Source organism: Patagioenas fasciata, chromosome 2 (assembly GCF_037038585.1).
Source record: "Patagioenas fasciata isolate bPatFas1 chromosome 2, bPatFas1.hap1, whole genome shotgun sequence".
NCBI lineage: Eukaryota > Metazoa > Chordata > Aves > Columbiformes > Columbidae > Patagioenas > Patagioenas fasciata.
In genome coordinates this window covers 128,443,063-128,467,008 of record NC_092521.1, presented here as the reverse complement: position 1 = coordinate 128,467,008, position 23,946 = coordinate 128,443,063, and the positions used below count along the sequence as shown (strand labels likewise).

General features: G+C 40.8%; 1 protein-coding gene across 3 annotated transcripts in view; it reads left to right on the top strand.

The window, feature by feature from the left end:
• Positions 1-440: 440 nt before the first annotated feature.
• RARB (retinoic acid receptor beta) overlaps positions 441-23,946 on the top strand; it is a 330,377-nt gene continuing 306,871 nt past the window's right edge. For all 3 annotated transcript variants that reach the window (XM_065832337.2, XM_065832336.2, XM_071804941.1), the window contains exons 1-2: positions 441-522; positions 10,741-10,835. The gene's annotated coding sequence lies outside the window, so the exon portion shown is untranslated. The remainder of the gene's footprint in view (positions 523-10,740; positions 10,836-23,946) is intronic.

Here is a 23,946-nt window from a genome sequence, read left to right as displayed (position 1 = left end):
CTCGCCCGTGTTTATCTCTGGAAGGCTCCGCAGTCGCTAAGCCGCGGTGAGCGCCAGCCGGGCGGGGGCTGAGGGCCGGGAGCTGAACCCCGCAGCCGGCCCGGCCCCGACGGTGCTCCGGCGAGGCCAGGCTGCGGGTCTGCGGAGGGAAAAACTTTATCCAGAGGCAGGAGGCAAAGCAAGCTCCGGGCGCTGGGCAGAACGGGGCACAGCAACGACGACTCCTCGGACGCGGCGGGACCGTGTCCCCGCTCGATTTGGGAGCCGCCTGACGACGGGCTACCCCGGGGGACCGCACCTGGCTGCGCGGCCCTGCGGAGGGGACACAATGGCGCCGTGCGCCCCTCTCACCGCTTCCCCCCCGCCGCCCCGCGCCCCCTCACCTCGCGCGCGGCAAGGGGGCGCGCGAGCCCCCGGCGGCCCCGCCAGGGGGCGTGGCGGGGAGGGGCGCGGGGTCCGGGGCCGCCGCTGCCGGCTGCACTGGCGGGGCGGCGGCGGGAGCGGGAGCGGGCGGCTGCGGAGGTAAAGCGGGGCCGGCGGCGGCTCCGGGGAGGGCTCTCTCTCCTCCCGCCGCGCCGCGTCCGGCGGGGGTTGGGGGGAGGCGGGCAGGGGAGCGGGGCGCGCTGCCGGCTGTCCCCTCACAGCCCCAAGGCCCCTTCCGCGCTGCCCCGGTCCGACCCCGTGGGGGCGGGCGGGCTCGGGGTGCGCGGAGCGGCGCGGCCGCTCTGTCAGCGTCCTCCCGCGGGACTCGGGCTGGCGGCGCGGGTGTTATTTGCGTGTTTAGCTCATTATCAGCCGTGACTGGCGTTTGTGCCTGCCTGGGCGCTTCATCCCTTCTCCTTTGCAGACAAAAGCGCACCCGCGACGTCGTCAGGGAGTGATGTGATCATATAAAGTCGCGCTTGGGAAGCGCTAAACTGTGCTCGGGACCCTGACAGTCCAGAGCCGGGGCTGAATAACCCCCTCTGCAGCCGGCCAGCTGGCTTTTGCTGTGCTGTTTACCGCTGTTTACATACATGAGTAGTTATTTTGGCGGACAAAAATACATGGTATTTATGGATTTGCTTAGAAAAAAAGCTAATGGATCTTGGCAGCGCTTGCTGTAAAAAGTGATTCAGAGTATGAACGCGGAATCCCGAGGACGGTGCGCTTCTCTGAATGAAATTCCTGTGCAGACACAGCCACCATGCACGGTACTTCTAGCCGGCGACTTCGTCTTCGTGCGTGTTGAATAGTTATTTACTTAAAAACCTCGGTGAATGGCCGGGAAGGCGGGCAGGGGCGGCTCTTCTGCTCCTTTTGGAAGTGAAATTCAGTTTCACAAGTAGCGCACCTTCTTGCCCTGCTGAAGGATGTGGTCGCTGGGACCTGGTGGCAGCAGGGGCTGTGGTGGAGCAGGGCCGGCTGGGGAGCAGGGCTGCAGCATCCCTGCTGCTTGGCTGTGTCTCACAAATACAGTGTGAAGACTCAGCAGTGTGCATGTATCGCAGGTTCCAATACAAGAATGTGATATGAATGCTGTTTATACAATTATTTTCCAGTGGTACATTGTTGTTTGTGTTTAGAGTGATAGTTCAGTCATTTGAGTCTGTAGCAGAATTTTGCCAGTTTTTATAGTGTTGATATTTTCCCTTTGGCAGAGACGTGCTTAATAGCATTTTAGCAAGCTGTGTGTAACATAAAATACGAAGGGCTAAATCATTGGCAATATATTTAATCCATAAAGCAGTCTAACTCCACACTTTGGGGAGACACAGGAAACAATATAATGGACTCTGAAAATATTTAATGGAGCAACACAAAATATTATTGTCCAAGGATGATGCTGGATCCAAAGGATGGCCACCAGGACAGTACAGCAACAGCCCAAAGAGAGGAAATTTGCTGAGACTGCTCTTTGGCTCTTACCTTTAAAAGAGTTCTCATGAGGAAGTTTAACAAGCATAGTTTAATTCTATGTGACACTACAGTTAACTGAAGGATTTGAATGTCTAGTGCAAGAGCCTGTGCCTGTGGAAGAAGCTGAATTAAGGTAAAGTGGTGTCAATGTAAACTTAGACCAATTGTGTCATTGTGGTAGAAGTTGCTATGTGGACATCATTTGTTTGTAGTTCTGGTTATGTCTGTTGGGAGGAGTTGAAAGCAAAACCAAAAAAACATTCTTCTTAAAATAAGGGCATTGAGAGTTGGGTATATGTTTTGTTTTTAACCAAGAAAGCTGGTTTTGATTTAAAATATTAATTAAATCTTTCCTTTATGAAACAACCCCTGGGTAAGAGCTTGATGTGTCAGCATCTGTCTGCGTCTGATTTAATGATCAGAGAAGGCTGATCCTCAGCTTTTTCTGTGTGTAAGCTTCCAACGAAATACATTTTGCTGGATGAAGGGTTGCAGGATTTGTCCTTGTACAGCAGTGTCACAGTGTTAGTAAATGAGAGTGGTTACCAATGCAGGATCTGCCTCAGCCCTGGTTGTCGTTATTCTGTGCTGAAGTGTGCTTGATGGAGAGTGCAAAGACTGACTCAGAAGCAGATGGCTGCACTTTGGAGTACCTTGTCCGTTTCTTTTCTACACCTTTTTGCAGAGCTGAGGGGTCTTGCAGTCCACTCGTCTTTTCAGACTAACTCACCTTCATAGCAGTGTGGTAAAGCATCTCTGTTATGCTGGAAAATCAAGTTCAAGGTAGAAGGAGTGATACCATCAAGGGCTGTTTCACCATTGCGCATTTTTTGGTTTTCTGCTGAAGTAATTTTGTCTGTATCTGTAGTAAAAATGTTTTATTGATGCAAGGATACCAGCTCCTTTCAGGGGTAATGGGTCTCTAGTGTGGGCAAGGTGTAGAAGGCTCAGTATTCTCACATATCCACGTTTCCATAGAATGAAATGAATTATTCCAGCAAATTCCCAGTCATGTGTTGCCCACAGGTGTGTACAGTAGGAGTTTGAGACAGATGTGCCTGAAAAGGAGCATGCATTTTCACACTTCTGTCTATATGGATATGGTGGGAGATGTATGTAGTATAAACAAAGTCCCTGTTGGCTTTTGTGGATTTGCACACATGTAAAATCAGAGTTGGAAGCAAGTTCAAACAGATCTGTGCTGAATACTTATAATTCTTCTGTGAAACACCAGTATTTTCAAGAGAGAGATCTAATTTTCCACAACTTTGTACCCCTGAGCATGATTGTCCTTGTGTGTCTTTATCAGGAACGATTTAAAAAGCTGCCACTGCTCAGTGAGATGTCATGCAAAGTTTGTCCAGTGTCACCCAACTGCTGTGAGCGGTTTCGGTGTGCTTTTTGTCACGGGGGAGGTTCCATCTAAGCCTTCTCAGCCAACAGTCACTTTACACATGAAGCGTTAATATGTTTTTGCCTGTTTAATAACCTGTTTCAGTAATATCTTGTAGCACAGAACTCTACAAGTTATCTGCATTGGATCTGCTGTCTTTCAATATCATCAACTCTCTCCCTTGGTTATATATTAACAGGAGACAATAGTTGTTGAAATTCCATAATATAGCTTAGCTGATCTTAATTATAATAATTGAGTCTGTTACAATGTGTATTGTAAGTGCAAACTATTGTTAAAGCTTAGGCAAGACTTTGGGAAAAAAAATGTGTCAAATTTTGTTTCTTAGTAGACTGTGTTTTAATTAATTATTCAGTATTATAGGAGAGCATCTTTGAGTCCCAAGATGCTAATGAAATATCAGTTAAATCACATTTCCCTCCTTCAAAGCAATGTACAGTATTCCAGTTGCTACAATGCTGGGAAGTCTTTAAGAGTTTAAGAGTAATTTAACTTTTTATTTTCTGTAATCTTCATTTTAGTTCATATTCAAGGTAGATAGATTGGAAAATGCTGAACATGTAGGAAGTATAGACATAAAAAACAAAACAACAAAACCAAAGCCAACAAATAACCCCCCCAAACCAAACACAATTAGGCCCACTGGGAAGAAGCCAAATGTGTATGAAGCACAGGGAAGTGTAGAGAATTTGTAGAATAGATGTTTACCTGTACAGAATACTTTTATTTTTAGGAGTTACTCATGTTAGTGACAGCAAAAGAATTTCTTATTATTAAATATTTATTTAGTTTGTTGAAGTAATACTTTGGAGATTTTGGATTTATTTTCCACATCAGCGTAACTTTTCTGTGGTGTTCAGCTCTTTCTTGTATCCTGACACAGTGAGCTTATTATTGTCAGCTTTGATTACAGCCATATATATTTTTGTAGTGCTTTATAGCAAGTCTATAGGGCAATAGACCCTACCATATCACACATCCAATTTATGACTTTATTTTTCAGCACTTATGACAAGTCTGCTGATCAGATCACAATTTAAATTACTTGGATGTAATCAAAATATGCCAATATTAATGAAATGATGAAATGTGTATGAGCTCATCCACTTTCCCTTTTCACTAGTTTTTTTTTTAGCTATTTTTGTTTTTAATGTAGAATGCAAGCTGTTGCTAATTAGCTTGGCACTCTGGAGGTGGTCTCCGTGTAAGCTGAATGGAGGGGACAGGATGAAGGGGAAAGAAAAACAAACCCAGAGAAGTAAAAGTGCCAGTCTTGGAGGTGTTTAAAAGCTTTGCACATAGAGTGGTTTTTGTCCTTCTGATTAGACAAGCGATGGCAAAACCTTTCCAGGTCACGTGTAAAAACTTCAGACCGGAGCTGACTCCTGTGCCGATGTGTGTGTTTGTGGTGGGTGCGGGCAGAGGGGCCTCTCCTGGGAGAGGTTCTTTTTTCTCTTTTACTCCTCCTGCAGAGCTACAACTTGTCTCCCCTTTAGTTGGCTGGCATGGGGAGCCGATGGATGGACCGTGGGGCTGGAACCACACGTGTTTCCAAAGGTGCAGCAGGTTGATGCAGAGGTGCTGTTGCCACCACTGCCATGTGAGAGCTCTGGGGCACTTGCTGTGGTTTTTCTTCCATGGATGCGGAATATTACAGATAACTATGTCTGTTACTGTTATTAAATTGCCGAAGGATTTTTGCTTTGGTTGTGTCTGTATTAATAATGTGCAGAATTCTGCTTATCTTTCCTATGCAGTGTGCAGAAATTTATATACACATGTGTGTCTATGAGTACCTCCATGTCTGTTTCTCTACATTAAAACATATTTTGTGCTCTTGAGTAAAACTTCTCCATCTGCAAAGGGGGCAGGTTTTGAACTTGAACAGTATAGTCATAAGGTCCAGGGCTGCTGATTTGTTGTTGGAGTGTTTGGCAGTCACGATTCTGGAGGTTTTAGCTCTTATCTAGGCAGATATGAAAAAGCTGCTCCCTGCGGCAGCAATATGTAGCAAAGTAATAGAAGACAAGCTTTAAATAAATGATAAATTGAATCTTTATTAAACCCATTCTTGCATATGGGGAGCATGCTATGAAGTTGTATTGAAAGCTGCTTGCCTTGGGTCTGTGAATGAAACCTGATTCACCCCTTGCGAGGGCATGCTTTGGGCTGCCCAGCAAGGGAGAGTGCTCTCAGTAGCTCAGTACAGGTAACACCTCTTCCTTTTCTCACATCTCCTTCCTTTTGTATCTCTTTTGACCTATGTCTAGACTCTCTGCAAATACTTTGGAATAAATGCGGTCAAGTGAGTGGCATGTACTGCTCATTTCATCAAAGTGATGCAGCACACACTATCTCAAAATAATGATTAGAATTTGTTTTGCTTTAAGGGAGGGTGTTTTAGCCAATGGTATTGATACATGTAAATATTTTAGCATTAAATACTATTTTGAAATTTAATTTAGCAGAATTCTTAGAAGTAACTAATAAGAAAATCCTGCTCTTTAAAGCTTTCCATCTAGAGTTCAAAGAAAAGTCAAAGGAAGTTACAGATCATATGTCTCTTTTTTTTTTTTTTTCTGGGGTCAGCTGCAGGAGGTTGTATAGCTACATTCTAAACCACATTCAGTTTTCTCCAAGTGTAGATTTTTGTTTGTTTGGTCACTGAAAAAAAAAATACAGTTCCAGAGTGGTCTGTGTTTAGGTGATCTGAGATGCCACTCATGAAAGCAGTGCATTCTCCTGTCGAATCCTTTGTGCTGCTTCTCTGAGGTCTTCTTCAGCAGCACTTGCTTTGAGATCAGAAAACAAGGTAGCCAATGCTGCTCTGTATATCAGGGGACCTATAAAGCAATGCTGTATGATCTAAGTGAAATATGTGAAAGGCTTTGTTGCATTTTCATAGTTCAAAGAGTTCTAACTGGGAGGAGTCACCTGCTTTCAGCCATCAGTAGGTGTTAATCTTTAGCTAAAATGTATCCCTTTTAAAATCTGTCAGAAAAAGAAACAGTGCTTTCCAGGTTTACTGTATCAATCTGCAAGTTTGCTGCTTCTTAAGACATGGGGTATTGTCATCCTTTCTCATGGAAACTTTGAGTTGACCTCTGTGGCTGGAAGATCATGCCCCACTTCTTTTCTTCGTAAGTTTTTCACAAAGAATATTAGCTACGACATTAGCTCCTTGTTTCTATGACAGTACAGGGTGTTTCAAAAATATGGACCCAGTTTCAAAGCAGTACATTTCATGATGGCAACATGTCACAGTTACACAAAAATTTACAAATGGTTTAATGAATTATCAAGTGGTGGAAGTGGTGGAGTCACCATCCCTTTTAAAGGTGTATAGATGAGGCTCTTAGGGACATGGTTTAGTGCCAGAGTTAGGTTATGGTTGAACTCAATGACCTTAAGGGTCTCTTCCAACCAAAATGCTTCTATGATTCTAAGTTATGAGTTATCATTTGAAACTCTATGCCCTGCCCTTTCAAGTGGTAAGAGTTTCTTTCATGTCTGGCTCGTGGTTGCAGAGATATAGTGATTTCAAACTTGGTCCGTCTTTTTGAAAGACCTTGTATTGCCCAAGGGATGTTTGGTGCCCACCCACATCACTTGCTTTCTTCTAACTTTGTAGAAGTTGTAGGAATAAAAGCATATAGTGATTAAAAAGCAACACTGAATCAGGGTCAACAGCATGCTCTTGCAGTGATGGAGACTGGTGGCCTGCTGAGCTGTATTAGCAAGAGTGTGGCCACCCACCTGAGGGTGGTGACTTGATGCTTTTGAAGAGGCTATTCTTGGAATAATGCTGTGTCCAGTCTTTGGTCCCAGTGCACGAAAGGTGGGGACAGACTGGAGAGAGCCCAGAGGAGGCCTGCTTTGGTGGATAGAGGCTGAAGCACATGGCGTACAAGGAGATGCTGGGGGCTCTGGATTTGCCCAGCCTGGAGGATGGAAGATGAAGGTGAATTGTTGCCTTCCATCTCCTCATGGGCTGTTATGGAGCAGTGAGAGATGCCATTTGCTGAGCTGTACAGAAAAAGGACGAGGTGCATTCATCACACATTGAAATAGGAGAACTCTGATTGGGCATCAGTAAAAATTAACAGTGAAAATGGCTAAGCTCTGACCCAGGGTCTCTGGAGGTTGTGGGATTTGCCCTTGGAGATTTAAAAACTTGACTGGACAAGGCTCTGAACAACTTGATCTAACTTTCAAATCAGTACTGATTTGACTGGGAATTAGAGGACATGCCTCTAGAGGTCCTTTCCAGCCTAAATTATTTGGATTCTGTAAGAAGAGAGAGAGGAAAGAAGTGTCATTACAGTTATGCTAAATATTCTTTTTAATTATATTCTTAGAAGGGAAGAGCAATTTGTGGAGTCAGAGGAACCTGTTGTGTAGCACTCATGGCCAGTATAATTTTGAATAAAAAGGATTTTGTAAAGATCAAGGGGATAAATTTTAAACTGGGACAAAGCACTGCTGCTGGGACTAGTCCCGTTCTTGCTGCCCTGAGTTGAAAACAGCTCTGACAATGAATGTACGGCATGGTGAGCGGGGAGTCTTTGCTGGACTTGGCTGTACCTGGTGTAGGTGAGTTCTTCACAAGTCTGGGACATGTGACACATGCTAAATTTGAAATGGCTGTTATAGTTTGGTGTAATAAAAAAAGTGCTGCTTTTTTTTTATATATTGATGTCCTTTCGGCCTGATGTGATGAGAGTGGCTCGCTCTTATTAGTTGCGGTATCTTTGACCACTTGTGTTTTGTAATACACAGCCTGAATACATGATGTACTGTTTTTCCTCTGAGTCCTTTAGTGTTTCTCAGAACTAACTTTGTGTGAAGGTGGACAAAGTATCAGCACTGCTTGTCTTGTGACCTGTGTGAGGTTGTAATAACATGACCAGAAATGCCCATAGATTTGGCCTTAAGGCTTCAGTTTTTTTGAATTCTAATTCCTCCAGCATTATTAATCCAAGCAGTACCTCACTGAAATAACAAGAACTTTATATATTGATGCCTGGATGTTCAAATGGGAAAATTCAGTAGTGGAGGACAAATTTATTTAATTTATTTGTTATCCTGTATGTCTGTGTGCGTACATGCGTACTTGTGGGAGAAGGAGGGAGGAATGTAGGCACAGTAACACCCCTGGTCCCCACACCAAACAACTTTTTTTTTTTTTCAAATGTCATAAAATGCCTTTTACCAGGACTTAAGTTAAACGTGCTAGCTGTGATCCAGGCTTAAAAGTTAAGATTCTTGTTCAGATTTTGATAAAGACTGATGGAGACAGTGTGTGTGTTTGAGCTATGAAGATGATGAGGGGCCTAGAGCACCTTATGAAGAGAGACTGAGAGAGCTGGGTCTATTCAGCCTGGAGAAGAGAAGGCTGAGAGGGGATCTAGCAATGTTTATAAATATCTCAAGGATGTGTGTCAAGAGGATGGAACCAGACTCCTTTCAGTGGTGCCCAATGATAGGATGAGCAGCAATGGGCACAGACTGAAGCACAGGAGGTTCCATCTAAACATGAGGAGAAACTTTTTACTCTGAGGGTGCCAGAGCACTGGAACAGGCTGCCCAGAGAGGCTGTGGAGTCTCCTTCTCTGGAGACATTCAAAACCCACCTGGACACATTCCTGTGTGATCTGCTCTGGGTGAACCTGCTTTAGCAGGTGGGTTGGACTAGATCACCTCCAGAGGTCCCTTCCAACTCCAACCATTCTCTGATTCCCTGATTCGGTGCTATTATATATACACATATTTATAACTTGCAACGGTGTGAGTAGATAGTATCAGTCTAGGCTGCTGTAGTTTCTCTGTGGGCCAGATTGAGCTTGGCCTTTCTGCAGAGGTACAATGGGCTTGTATAATCGCTGGAATTATTGCTGTTGGTGCTCTGTAGGATACGTAGACTTCAGTGGCTTTTCTCTCCGGGGCTGCCTACCTGTACAGACCACAGGGTGGGAATTGAGGATACACATTGAGGAGAGCAGGCTGTTGCTCCAAAGGGTGTTGGGCAGGAGATAACTGTCTCGTATACCTAACAGGCAAGGGAAACTGCAGGTTTTTTGCTTTTGCCCTTACCTTCCTTCTGTCCGAGTCCTGCTCTTGTCTTTAATATTATTAACAATAAATATTTATATTTTTTTAGCATTGAGATTCAAGCTTTTCAACTCCAACACTTCCAGAAACACCTGAGAGTGACTTGGTAATCAGGAGATATTAGCAATTTTGAATCCCTTTCAGCTGCTTTGTGTATTTAGTCATACTCAGGATGTGTTTTCCAGCATTTGATACATATAAAATCGCAAGATGATTTCTTTAATTTTTAGATAAAATCTAAGATGCATGATTTGCTGTTGAGAACACAGAAGAAAAAGATCAAATATCACTTTCGATCAGAAATATGTGAGCAGCTCTGCTGGTTCTAACAAGATTGCGATATGGAAATAGCTTTGCTGATAGAGCTACTGTTTTATACAAAACAGTCTGGGTTTTTGGCTGGATTTACAACCAATTTTAACCATGTTAAGTGTATATATTTGATTTAGATTATTTCCTGATTTGGGAAGCCAGTGGAGAAATGTTTTCAAAGTAATATTATGAGTACTACAGGCTGGGCACTCAGAGCACTTTGTTCATTCAACCACATTGTTTTGTGGTACTGCTGATGTGACAGAGAAATATGAATTGTCTTTTGTGGCCGCAGTTTGTGCACTCTGGTAGAGTCTGTCTGAGACCAGGCAATTCTCTGTGGAAGATGAAAAAGGGCAGAACAGAGCAAATTCTCCTTTTTTTTTTTTCCCCTCTTTTGACTTCTTTCCTTCTTGTCCTGCTTTTCTTGTTGGGAAGGAGTGGATTGACAGAAACAGAAACTAGTTGGATCAAAATGATTAGTAGAGGTTACGTTATTGAAATCACATTTACCTTTTTAAAGAAGAGGATAGAATTTTCTTATGTTGATGGTTCAGCTGCTGTTGATGGTTCAGGTGTTTCAGCCTTTTTATTTTTATTTTTTTTTTCTTTTTCAAAAGTTAAGCTGAGTAAACTGGGGGAAGTTTGCTCTGTGTCTTCAGTGTTGGTGCAAACACAGCTGACTGGCCTTGGAATTCCCTTGGGTGCTCACAGGGAATTCTGGTGTGGACACCTACCTCTTCCTTGAGCTGGAACTGAGGAGAGGGTCAGTGTTGCAGTTGATAGTGGTGTTCAGAAAGGAAGCGTGTCACGAACCTGAGATGCTTCACTCAAGTCTCTGAATGCGGGCAATACTCTAGTTTTGATTCCTCATTTCTGGATATTGGATATTACATTAAGACGTTCTCTGATTTTTGTTCTGGGTATCGTTGTTCTGATGAGTATGTTTGCTTTATTCCTTAAAAATCTCACTTCGTAACTGCTCTTTCCCCTTTTTCTTCCAGGATGTCAAACTGGCTTAGGTCCATGAAGACTACCCTGGTGTCAAGCTCCTTCTGAGTCACCTCCAGTTCTCAGGAGAGGAGGTACAGTTACAGGGGTAAGTTGAAATTCACTCACAGAATCCCCTGAAGGAAATGAAGACTTTAGTCAGTGCCCTCTCCTTTGCATGGCAGCCTTTGCTGCATTTCTTCCCTCAGTGTTGCTTGGTCCATGACAGCAGGCTATCAGCAGTGGAGAAAGGGAAATCCAAAAGAGTGGAGTCGCTTTGAAAATGTAGTGAAAAGTTAATGAATAGAGCACTTAGAGGGAAAATACCGATGCAGGCTGTGTCAGGTAAGCACTTTAAAAGTGAAAAGTGCCCCCCTGTCAGTTTGTTCTCCTTTTAACTGATCTCTTTGAAAATCTAATTGGAATCACAGTTGAACTACCATGATAAAATATGGTTTTGGTAGATAAAGCTGAAATAATACACATTTAGCAATTGGGAGTGTTGCTGGAAATAGTAGGTGCATGTAGAAACAAACACAAATTCACATTTCTTGTTTCATCCTAAGGGCAAAGTACCCTTGGTGCAAAGCCCAAGGGACCTATATAGTCCTTAGCAGATGGAGGGGGATATTAATCTTCTACCCACAAATCTGCCTCCCTGCATAAAGGAGGGAGCGTCTCTGTTGTGGGGATTGCTAGAGGTTGTATTAAACATGATAGTAGAGTTTATAATCACAGTGCCAGCCACTCATGCTGTTCATTGCTGTGTTTTCTTGGTATTCTGTGTTTTTGGATTTCACTTTTTTATCTCTGTATAATGGAGCACTGACAGTGTTTCTGCTTCTTGAGATGTTGGCGGAAGCTTCTTCCAACACTCTTAAAATCTCTTGCTGTAAGCACTAGAGTATGTTAGGATACACCTTAAATACTTTTTTTGTGTATATAGGGAGAAATGTATTATTTTTCTGTGTCATTTAGTCTTTCTCATTTGGCAATAAACTAGGAGACAGGCATGGTTAATGAGGTATCTCAACAGCGCATTTTTATGGGAGCATAGTTTAAGATTAGGAGTATGTCCAGTCTCCAAACTGCCTGGTGAGCATTCTGTATTTGGAAACAAATGCCAGCTGGCAGTGGTTAAGGAGTGCATGCTTATTCTGCTTGTGATAGCCAAAACATGCTCCCTGCTGTGTATTTTTGGCAGCTTTGCACTGGCAATATGTCTCAAATGCCAGTTGCGTGTCCTCCTTTCTTCCTCATAAGTGTGTCCCAGAAGGCATGATTTAGCCTAAATAAAAATGTGCCTCTGTTAGACTTGGTAACATATGGAAAGAAAGAGACTCCTTGTTTAAAAATAAATCGAAGACTTTCTGAAACACCTGTAGTATGTTATTTCCACTGTGGAAATATAAAGGTGATTATCACATCTTCCTATACTCAGGAGCAAATTGGCCTTAAATTCCTGAAGATATTATGATTTTTGTGACACCAATTCTTAGGCATACTATGCTTAAAAAAATGTGTAATATATTCTCAGTAAGAGCTCTGTGTGGAATTTCAGTCCTAAAGTAGCTGCATATTACGTTTATTTGAAGCTCCAACTCTACTTATCTGGTCAATGTATTAATTACATTGGTGGTCAAATTAATCCCATTAATTCGCAATCTGAACATACAATCATCACCTCATATTTATTCATATTTGTTGAATTGTTTTAAGTCAATAAACATCTAAAATAAGTGTCGTGTTTTATTGAAAAGATACCTTATGTGTAGGCAGCCTGACTTTTACAATCAAGTGTTGCAAATGTGCTTAGCTGAATTGTTTGAAGCAGTTTGTGCATTGTGGTACATTGGATACAAAATTTTAATAATCTGAAGGTAAATAAATCCTGTCTGCATTGCTTTGTCATTTTTATTTTTAGTTACAGTATAACAAGTTAAAAAAAAAAGCACAGTTGTGTTGTATTTTTGTTTTTCAAAAAGATACGTGAAACACTGAATCTTTTCAATTCAGTACTCAAACCACTGCATTTAAGGTCAAGTCAACCACAGGGTAAGTAATCTGTGCTTAGAACTTGGCTTTAAAAATATTTACGTATTTAAGCTCTGTATAGCTTTTCTTTGTGACAGTCTTACACCTCCTTTCTTTGCAGCAAATGTTGATATTTGTCAAGATGATAATTCTCGAACAATTTCAATGCCCTTTTTTTTTTTTTCCTAAACCAATGAAATTCTGTTGAGGTCTGGTAAGATATGGACATTTAAAAAACAGCTTATCTTCTCATCTGACTTCATTGGAAAACACTCATGACCTTGCCAAAATCACGAGTTTTCCCAAAGCTGGGATCACATAACCCTTAGAGAAGGAGAGGAGCAGTACCCATTGGAAAATGTTAGTCTTTTTGTTACTGTGCTTCATCTTATCTGTTGAAGCCTGTTTGTGGTAGCTGATATAATGCTTCTCTTGCCTACCATGCTTTTGAAAAAAAAGGATCTTTACTGTGACCTGTTCCTCAAACCCATAAGCTTACCCCAGCAGCCTGAGACCACTGTCACACAGCTTTCTCTCTCTGGCAAGAAGGACTCAATTCAGTTGCTTTCAACAGCTGATCTAAAGTGGTGCAGATTTACTTCTAAGTACTTTGTTGCATCCATCATCCAGCTATATATCCTGGATGTCCAAGGGCATGAGCACCTATGTTCAGGTACCTGAATACTTTTGTGGTTGTCTGTGCTACAGTGAAGCTGAGAATCAAATCTAGCCGTGATCTGTGTTGAAGGAGCACTGCTTGGCATTGATCGGCTTATTCATGCCCTAAAAAACCCCTTAGGTATGACATGCAAAAAAGGTGCTTTAGAAAGTAGGTTGCGAAATCAAAATCTTAGAACTAGTGAGATGTCAGATTTATGTTATTTTCTTCTGTGCCTGTAATTGATACAGAAATATAGCTCTTGCAACGGTAATTGCATCTTATCCTAACCTGAACTGGATAACTGTTACATTAAAAGACATGAGTGTGGCCTGGTCATGGTATTTAGTAAATAGCAGGGTGGCATTTGTATATGAGGAAAAACAGTGTTCACAGGAGAACGATCACAGAATTTGATACTAAGTTGTCATATACATGTAGAAGATTAAACACAATTCGTTCAACGAAATTTCAGTTCCATGTCAGCTAAATATATTTGCATCATATAAACTTAATGAGGGATCGGACCTGCAATAAGTAAGCACATGTAACGTGATTGATTTCAGTGAAGTCTCTCTCATTTATGCTGGTGTTGAATTCTGCCTCTAAGTCAAAAGGTTTCTTCTAAAAGATCTGCCAACATAGTTTTGTCTCAGAACAGCTATGAGGCTTGCCAGCAGTGTTATTTCTTTTGCCTTGTAGGAGCAGCTCCAATTACATGCCAAAATATGGTCTTATTTTTAAAGTGAAAAATAAATGAAACCTATGTAGAAATGGAAACTTTGAATGCCAGATTCTGACCACGTTACTCCCATTGGAACCACTAGGACCACTTTTTCAACTGCTCTGTCTTTATAGCATGAAGAGGTATTTCACAATGTGGGAAATACCGGAAAAAATGAGTGCAAGGAAGGCAGGAAATCTGCCAATGTTCATGTCTTTTTAAAAAAGTTATTATAACCTACTCACTGAGATGTGTTTTATGCAGATACCAAATTTAACCAGACTTCAGTTATGGCCAGCCAGCCCCGATTTCAAAAGTATTGCTCTGTAGACAAGAGGCAGATTGAAAAATTTGGGTACCTAAATCTTTTTGCAATAGTAATAATTTCATGATTTTGGCCTGTTTTCCTAAGATAGTAAGAATTATGAGCTTGGAGGCTCTGCATGTCAGGGTTCTTTCCTTCCCATTTTCCTTTTTAAACTTTTTGTCCAATGTAAGCAGAATTTTAAAAAGTTAATTCCAGTACGATAGCAGTTAAAACAGATGGAGAGATTTGAGAAGGAGAAATACAGTACTCCAGAAGAGATTGGTTTGCTTGAAAGAGTATCTTCCTCAGTCACTAATCCTAGTAAAAAAGGCCCAGATGTTTTGCCTCCAGCAGTGTGGAAGCAGTCAGGTCCACTGAGGGCTTTAAGAAGCTTCTAGTGATTTGAGGCAGTCGTTCACTTTTCAACTGCTTTGAAAAGGACAGACCAGGTATGTCATCTCATCATTCCACCATAAAAAGGAAGGCAGAAATTTGTGTTATTAATCCAGAAGACTTTCTGAGTGGGGTGCACCTAAAGTCTAAACTTGGTCTTGAGCTGAAGTCTTTGGAGCAGTCACCGACATCAGTACAACCCAGCTGGCCTCTGCCAGTGTGATGGATGCTAAAGGAGGCAGCTGCTGCCATTTAAGCCTTTTGAAAGCATACTCAGCCAGGTAGTACAGATTAGCAAGAAGTCTGGTAAGACCTGAAATGTTCACTGGTTTCAATAACTGAACAGTTGTTCTTGATATGCCACTAGACAGCTGTGGTCCTGCTAACCTGTGGCTTATAGATACCATATTGCCTAGCACAGCTTCTCGTGTGTTTGATGGTAAGTTGTTTGTAGACCAGTATAGCTGGGTGGTGTTACACCGTTAACACTCAAGATTTTTTTCACCGCTTCTCAAAGATGGCTCATGAATAGCATTATTAGCCACGTACCTACAAGGGAATGCGGAGTATTTGAGGCTGAAGTTGTTAATCCATAGGATTACAATGAACTGCCCTCCCAACCCTGTCCTCTCTTGGTACTGGACTTTTGATCAGGTTGTCATATGCAGAACAAAAACTCTCATAAGAGGAACTGAACTCACCTTGGACGATACATAGTCCTTTTCAGGCTGGAAAATGGGCATGATGGATTTATGTTCTGAGAGGATAGCCCCTTAGCTCAGATGGCAGATTTTATGCATAGGCTTCCTACTTGTATGTTTACTCTGCTTTTGGGGATGGAGTTGTGGTACTATTTCTACTTGCAGTTGTCTAATATTTACTACTTTTAACTCAATTCATAAGATGGATCTTCACTTTGTACCTAATGGGAATTAATAATTGTCTTCTTTAGGCTTTTTGGCAGGGCATGGTCAGCTCTAGGGATCTTTGATTGTTGTAATATCATTGGCAGGAGAGGTAACTTGCCATAAATTGGATTTCCTTTTTCTGAAGCCTGAAATGAGCTGTGTCTTTGTATTTTAGAAAGAAGATCAAGATTAAGGGCATAAAAAGGCAGTTAGACACTAAACTCCCATTGACTGTATTTGGTGCATGACTCCTATTTATATCTTTGCAAATCTTAATTTTTTCTTGGTGTATATAGTGGGTGTTTAAGGAGGCGGCAAAGAAGCCTCTTTCTGATACTTGGTTCTGTAATTATAAATACACTGACTTTGGTATGAGAAACATCAGACAATAAGTCTTGGTGATGGTTAAGTTAATTCACTTTTAGAAGTTCAATAATTCATCTAAGAAGTGTCAGCAGCTGGGTCTTGTTAATGGTAAGCCTTTCATTTCTGTTAAATCAATTGTGAATAATAGAATCCTTCAGAGAAAAATGATGAAGTAAGCATTGATTTCCAAATTGGGTGTCTGATATTGGAACATTAATAAAAATCTAGAGCAAGCAGGCAACTAGGACCTCAAGCAGTCTGATCACCTAAGTAGTAATCAGAGAAAATCAATGGTTTTTGTGTATGGTGCTAGATCTGTTAACATTTCATCTGTTGCCATTCATCATTGTGTCTATAATTTCATTTTTATAATTGTTTTGATTTTGGGGGGCTTAATAGTATACATTGAATCAAGCACTTACTGTCAAGCTTTTGCCAAATGAGTGGCTTTGCCATTTTGTCTACTGGTTACTAGGTGTCTGCCTTACTATTTTAGGGCTTTCTATAGCGACGGTCAAAGTAATGTCTGTTTATTTTCAAATTAGTTTAAATCTTTGTAGAGGGCTTCCAGCAGGCTTCATGGAGTCCTCCATTATTACTCCTTTTCTCAGCTGTGGGGTGCCGTGCTGCTCACTTCTAAGCAGTTGTGTTCGGTCTCACAGGGGTGTTATGAACACATCCAATAATGATGGTAAAACTCTGCCAAAGAGACACAGTTGTAGAGAACATCTCCAGAACGGTTGGACTCCTTTGACTGTTCCCCAGCTACCCCTCCTGGCTCTGTGTGCCTTGGTCCAGGCTGTCTTGTGGTGTCGCAAAGGGCCGTGACTGGATGTGTCAGAGGAGAAGATCAGTGGCTGGATTCTGGGCATGGATGGCTTTGGTACAGAGGACAAAGGTTTTGGCAATGGGAGCATCAGTGAGAGATCTGAGAGGGAGTGGTTGATGGTAGAACATCCCACCAAGGCATGGGAGGCCATAGGCTTTTGTGAGTGCTATACCTGTATGACTTGCACTTTTCTCCTTGCAGTCAGCAAATTTTTGTAATACAATGTGAAGGTTACAGATTTGTGGGTATGGGGTTTAAGTTTTTATTTTATTTTATTTTTTTTTTTTTTAATTGTCTTCAAAGGCTGAGTTCACTGGTTTTGTTTAGAGCAGCTAGGCACTGGCTTTTGCTGTCTTAATATTTTGCTTACCAGCAATCCCATTTTGTTTAAAGCTGTATTGAATTTGTATGGAAACCCACATACAATCAAATCTCCTTCCTGTTGAAGTCAATGGGAGTTTAGGCTAAAACTGGACCAGGATTTGGCCCATAAAGCATAGCAAGAAAATTTAGCAGTTATAATAAAACTCTTAAGGCAAATAAAATGTTCTAGCAGGTGTTCATAAATGTGCTTTATGCTCATAGACTCTGTTAAATGTTAATACTAAGGTCCTGTAGAAGCTGCACATAAGGACTGTGTGAAGGAAGCAAATGTCTGTTAAATGTGCTGTGCAATATTGTAGCAAAGGTGGGTGGCAATGCAATGCCACGCTACCTATTAGACTGAAATATGAAAGCTATTAGAGATTCTGCTGAATTTTCATTTTGTGAGGGAGTAGTTTTCAAGAGAGAACATATCACATAAAAAAGCCATGTGTTGTGCAAAAGTAGAAGCATCTTTGTCAGTGTATGCACTTTTCTTGGACGTATGCAGAGATTATTAGGGACAGCTACTAACATACCATATTAACAATAAATTTAAAATAAAACAATACTTGCAAGGAAAATAATAGCTGAAAAGCGGGGGTGGGGGGTGGGGGTAGGGGTGGGGATGTATATTTCCTTTTCCTTGAATTAAGTTTCTTCATGCCTTAGACAAACCCACAGGTAGAAGTCCTAACATGACACTAAACACATTTTGAGGATAATAGGTATTGTCAGGATTTTATATTTAGATCTCTTTCTCATGCTAGCTCTTGATATTTTTTTTAATCCATCACTTCACCATCAAAGCATTTCTTCATCAAAGCACAGTGAGGTCCATTTTAGATTTCTGGGAGCTTTCTGGCCTTCCTCTTTTCTGGCTTCCAGGGGAAGAATTTGTTGGTGTTTTCAGCAGGTTTTGCAGCATGCCCTTGAAAACTAGTAGCTTGTACTGACTTGGTTTCTTATAGCAGTTTATTTCATTAGGATTCAGGTCAAACACATGGGACAAAAAAAAAAAATCTGTGTATACTGGAGTCAGTTCTTAATATGACACCAGGAATGCAGCAGTCATTGTTAGTGTGCGTTTTGTTGGTGTTTGATTAATTGACTGAGTTATCATCTCATCAATGCTCAATCATTGTGTTGTGGGATAAAAGCAACCACGTATTACAAAGATACTCTCTTTCCCAGTTAACGTCTTAATTTTCTGCGCTAAAAGAGAATGCATTAGCTTGGAAAACACTAAGATTGCTGAGTGAGGGGAGGTCTTTCACACGACATTTAGATCTATCAAATTACAAGCAGTGCAGCTGCCCTTGAATCACATGCCGCTGTCAGAACGTCCACATAATGTCAGAAAGACTCTTCCACTGTTGCCTTGATCTTGTCCTCAAGTGTCAGTTCCCTACAGTGGCAGCGCTTGTGTTTTTTTTTTGTTTGTTTGTTTGTTTTTAGCTGATATGGGTGGGGGTGTCTCAGAAATCTTGCCTCATTCTACCTTGCTGAAAAAAAAAAGCATTGAAGCGTGCGCTTCCACAGTGGATTCTCATCACTTGCTTCCCAAACCAAGTCACAAGAAGACCAGGGTGGTGGGACCTCTTGGCTTAGTCCTCTGTAGTATGGCTGCACTTGTGTGCTTGTGGATTTTCAAAGCAAGGCTGAGGGTCACCATCACCAAGCAGATTGGGAGCTCCAACATGTTACTACTTTTCCTGTAATTCTAGGACAAAGAAGCCTAGTAGAGAAGGAAGGAAAAAAAAAAAAAAAAAAGACTAGGAGCTGTTTTTAATCAAGTGGAAAAATATGTCAGTACTTCTCTTGTAAGTTGTGGCACTTCTAGAATAGTGATATTCATGCGGAACTTTTAATCCCAGCAGTACATTACAAATGCATTGTGTGAGAATTAAATGTTAATTGAGGCCATTATTTTATGAGCGGACTATTTATATAGTAAAGTTATTTGAAGTAATGGGCCATGAATGCATTTTGTTTATTAACTTCACTAGTGCTCATTCTTCTATACCTTTTTTATCACAGAGCAGTAGTTTTGGAATGGAAGGCTCTCCAATGACATTAAGACATGCAACATGTAAGACAGGTTATTTATAAATAGTGTGTTTTGTTGATTTCAAGATATGCAACAGCATACAGTCAAAGCTTTTGGAAGACTGAGCTTTCAGGTGACTTTCCATTTGAGGAGAAAATAAAAATACAGAAGAAAAGGGTATTTTTTCTTTCTTGTAAAGCTTACTTGAGTCAGTTACTTAAATGGTCTTCTCCATTTTGAAGATGGGAAACTGTGGCAAGGAAAATGATTTACTTTGTCTGGGATTATGAAGGGAAGTCTGGCAGACAAGGAAATTAAATTGAGATCTCCTGAATGTCAGGCCAGTTCCGTAACTACAAGAATATCCTTCTTTTATTTTCTAAAATGTCAGTCAGAAATGTAGAGTGATGTTTAGATTTTGTAGGATTTCCATAGGATGACTGCTTTGTTGCCATGAGGGTGTAAATGGCCACAAAGTGTATAAATTCATCACCCTTTGAAGCTAAGAGTACTTTATCTGTTGTTAAATCTGGAAAAAAGCGTCAAGCCAATGTACTTGTAATAATATTTTGGATTTCCTTCTCTAATTGTTTAATGGAATTAATATTAACATTTTAGCTATAAATTTGGACAGCTGCAGCAGGATATGATTTAACTGGCTCTTCTTTCAACACATTCTGGCAAACTTTACAGTATTCAACGTTATAAAAGTCCCATTTATCTGTCATGTAGCTTTCCTGCACTTCCTTCTTCTCTAGTTATTTATCTTTTTTTTTTTTTTTTTTAAGGCCAAATTCAAATTGCTCCTCAGTTCTTGGTTATGATAAAATGCAGTGCAAGGTCAAAACCTGGCATGCTGCCTTCCCTCCCATCAGAGATGCTGAGACTTGTACATGAGCGGTTCTTACCCGATGAACTGCCAAACTAAGTGTTGCAATGTGTGACTATACTACCTGTCCATCACGTCTTATCATAGTTTCCTATACGTGCTGAGAGACCTTTTTTGCAGTTCAGTGAAACTGGCTGCTAAGTATGGTGTGCTAAGGCTTAAATTCTACCTCTACAGCTGGGACAGATTCGTGCACTCTAGTCAATTACAAAATTGAGTTTTGTCTGTTTTCTTAGAAGGTGCTGCTTTCTACACCTTGCTAATTGCGTGGTGTCCAGAGCTGCTCAGCTGGGAAAGCTCACAGGGCTTTTGCAGGCCACCAGATTCACAGTCTGGAAACAGATGGCTATAGCGTGCGAAGAACTGTGATAAACGATAACTTGAAAAAAAACCAACACACGTGAGAGTCCTGAATGAAGTCAAGATTAAAATAGTTTGTTCTGGATGATTTTAACAAAAAGGCAGCTCATAAAATTTTAAAAGAATACTTTATAAACTCGTCTTTTAAAGATAAAAACTATCAAGCACAAAACCATGATACTACACCTGATACCAATTACTGCGGTTTCTTAATGTGCTTGTGTTTTTTGGTTTTGCAGTTATTAAATATTTAGAAGTTCAACTGCACGTATTTTTAATCAAAATCAGAATTTTCTCACAAAATGGGTGATTACATCATTTGCACATTTATATTGCAAGACATTTTAACGATATAAGCATTTTTTCATTTAGACAGCAACCATAATAAATTGAAATAAAATTCAGCCTTGATTGATGTTCTATGTGTCATGTACAGGGCAAGTCACATCTATTAAATGTGGTTTGCCAAGGCAGCAATATTAGTAGCATTTGAATGTTTTTCTTATTAAGGAGAAAAATGGTCAGCAACATCAATGCCGTCTGCTCCAAAGACCATGGTAAATGGAAACTGCCTGCAGCATATTTGAATTCCTCACAGTATTTGGGATGAAGGTACGATGCAGGCAGTGAGAATTTTTTTTTTTTTTTTTTTTTGAAAATTAGGATAGACTATTACAGTTCTTAGGATGAAAGAGAGAGGCTGATTACAACATAATGGAGTGTACCATATTCATCTCTTTGAAATATGACCTCACTCGGCCTTTTCCATTTTACAATCGATTCTCTCATTCCCTTAATGAACCTGTGCGTTCATGAGTCTTCCTTGGAAGTATGCACATGAAGTATTACAGTAGCAGAGAGTAATTGTCTGACAAGCAAGTGCAAGTGAAGTGTCTCTCTTGTAGTCTTGTTCAATAACATTATGGACCGTTAATGCATCGCATCAGGTTCCATGCTGTTTTGTAAAAATTTTGTCTTAGTTGTTCATAGTTTTTCTAAAATGGTCGCTTAAGGAATGCCCTGGCTTTATTTCTTTGTGGAACAGTACATATGTGTAAGAGATGAGTTATCAGAAAGGTATGCTTATAAAGTCAGCGCTCTGTTACCAGGAACTGAAATAGAATAAACTGTAATATCATGTTATTGGAAGAGAGGAAGGGCTCTTTGAGAAGAAGAAAAATGCATAAAATCATATACCAAATTAATGGAGGTACCATCATTTGGAAGATGTAATTTTAAAGGATCGAATACCTAGTATGTAACTTTTGTATCTATTAGCTTCTTTTGGCTATCAGTGTGATTAGATGTAATAAGAGAATACTGTTAATTATTATATTGTATGTTTTATTTGTATATGTGTCTCTTAATGTGTATTTCTGGATGTATTTTTAATAGAAATATAAATAGTTTATCTACCTATAAACTAATATGTATTGTATATAACCATAAGTATTATAGAAACTATTTATAGATGGTTTCAATACATATATGTGTATATACATAGCTTTATTATCAACCCGTAGCTGCTAAGTGCCTGTTGACCTTTTCAACTTGCTGCCGAATACAAAACCACCCACTGGGTGATACTCAAAAATCAACCTGGATGGTACCTGGGATCAGACTACAAGCGCAGAGCCGGCTGTGTTCATGGCTGGGAGATTGGGAGAGCAGGGAATTTGGGACACGCTCCCTTCTGTCCCAGTCTCGCTCTAGTCATGGAGCTGCCAAGAAGGCTGAGCCTTACTGGGAACTGCCTGGGAGAGTTGGCAAAACCTTACAGAAGGGTGTTGAGACTGAGCCACAAGCACAATAAACCAAGCTGAGAAAATCTACAGAAGACCGAAAACCTTTATAATGACAATTTCATTGAAATTTTAAGCAGGTGATGTATTACCACCAGCACTGATTTGATTAAAATGACCATGAAATAAAGATTGAGCTTCGAGAGAAGCAGCAGTCCTGTCTGTTGTGTCAAAAAGACAATCCATCATGTCAGAAAGCAGTGTTTCCTTTTGATTAGGCCAAAGTCAGTGAAAATGTGAAAATTGCCTTGAACAGCAAACCTGTTCTGGTCATGAACTGTTGCTTAGGACCAGAGATAAGAAATAAGTGAAAGTAAGGTTAAGTTTATAAAATGTAAGATAGAAGAAACAGTCAAGTTTTGGATCCTATTAAAAGTTTTTTGTTACTTTGGAAGAAAATCACCTTTGCAAATGTAACATACACACTTCTTGTTAAATCATTTTTCACTTTTGGTGAAACTTGCTCCTGAGCAGTATGATCCAAATTGCAGTTGTTGCAAAACACGTTAGTGGTTGCTTTTTCACTTTGCCCTTCTCCATCAACCTGCTCCATAGGACTATGTGTCTCGCTAGTTTTTAGCAGTTCCTTTAGTTTGGATTACTGTAGCTGGCTCCTTGCAGGTGGAATCAGCTTTTACCATTTTTAATGGAAAACTTATTTGAAAGCACTGCACCTTTGTTGTTGTTGTTTATTTTGTTAAAGGAGCCTGCAGCATGCTCGCGGGATGTTTCATTGTCGTAGGGAGTTCTCTGGTGTTTGGGTTCAGCTGAAAACTGACACTTGACAGTGTGGGAATGCTTTGGGTTTTTAAATGTGAAAAAAGAAAAACCATGCTAGCAGATTGCCGCTTTTGTTATCCGGGAAACTGTGGCCAGAATGGTTGAAAATGCGATTAATTTAATCCATGCAACTTATTGCCAGTTCTTTTTTCTGTGCTTGACGTTGCTTGCACAGGAGTGAGACTTCTGCCAAGCAAAGAACTTGGTCGTACAGAACATAGTTTTCCTTGGAGGTGTCCTGAAAAGCCCAACTCACTGACCACATGTAGGAGAACCTGTACTCGTATGTTGACCATCACCTGCCTCAGGACGTAAACACTGCTTGTGATGTGTCTGTAATGTTTCAGCATCTTCATTACCTCCTCATTCATGTAGCATATGTACTATTCTGTTTTCAGCAAGGGCTCTGCATCTCCCATGTGCAAAGGGACTGAAGCCCCATTCAGAAAACTTATATTTAGTGAGGGTGCTTCTGTGCATGCTTGATGACTAGACCAAAGCCTCAGCTGATGTTGGTGAGATTGAATGCACTTTTATTTGAGGCTTTCCATGAATAGGAATGGTTTCATGCTGAAGCGCCTTTGAGTAATGAAGAATGAAACTGTCTGTTCAATACAACATTGTACACTCTTCAGAGGACTTGAGGATAATTTTTTTTAACCTGCGTTAGTGATGAAGAAAAGTGAACTGTTTGCTTGTCTCTGTGTGATCGGAACCATATTACAGTAGGTCCTCACAAAACAGGCTGTAAAGGATC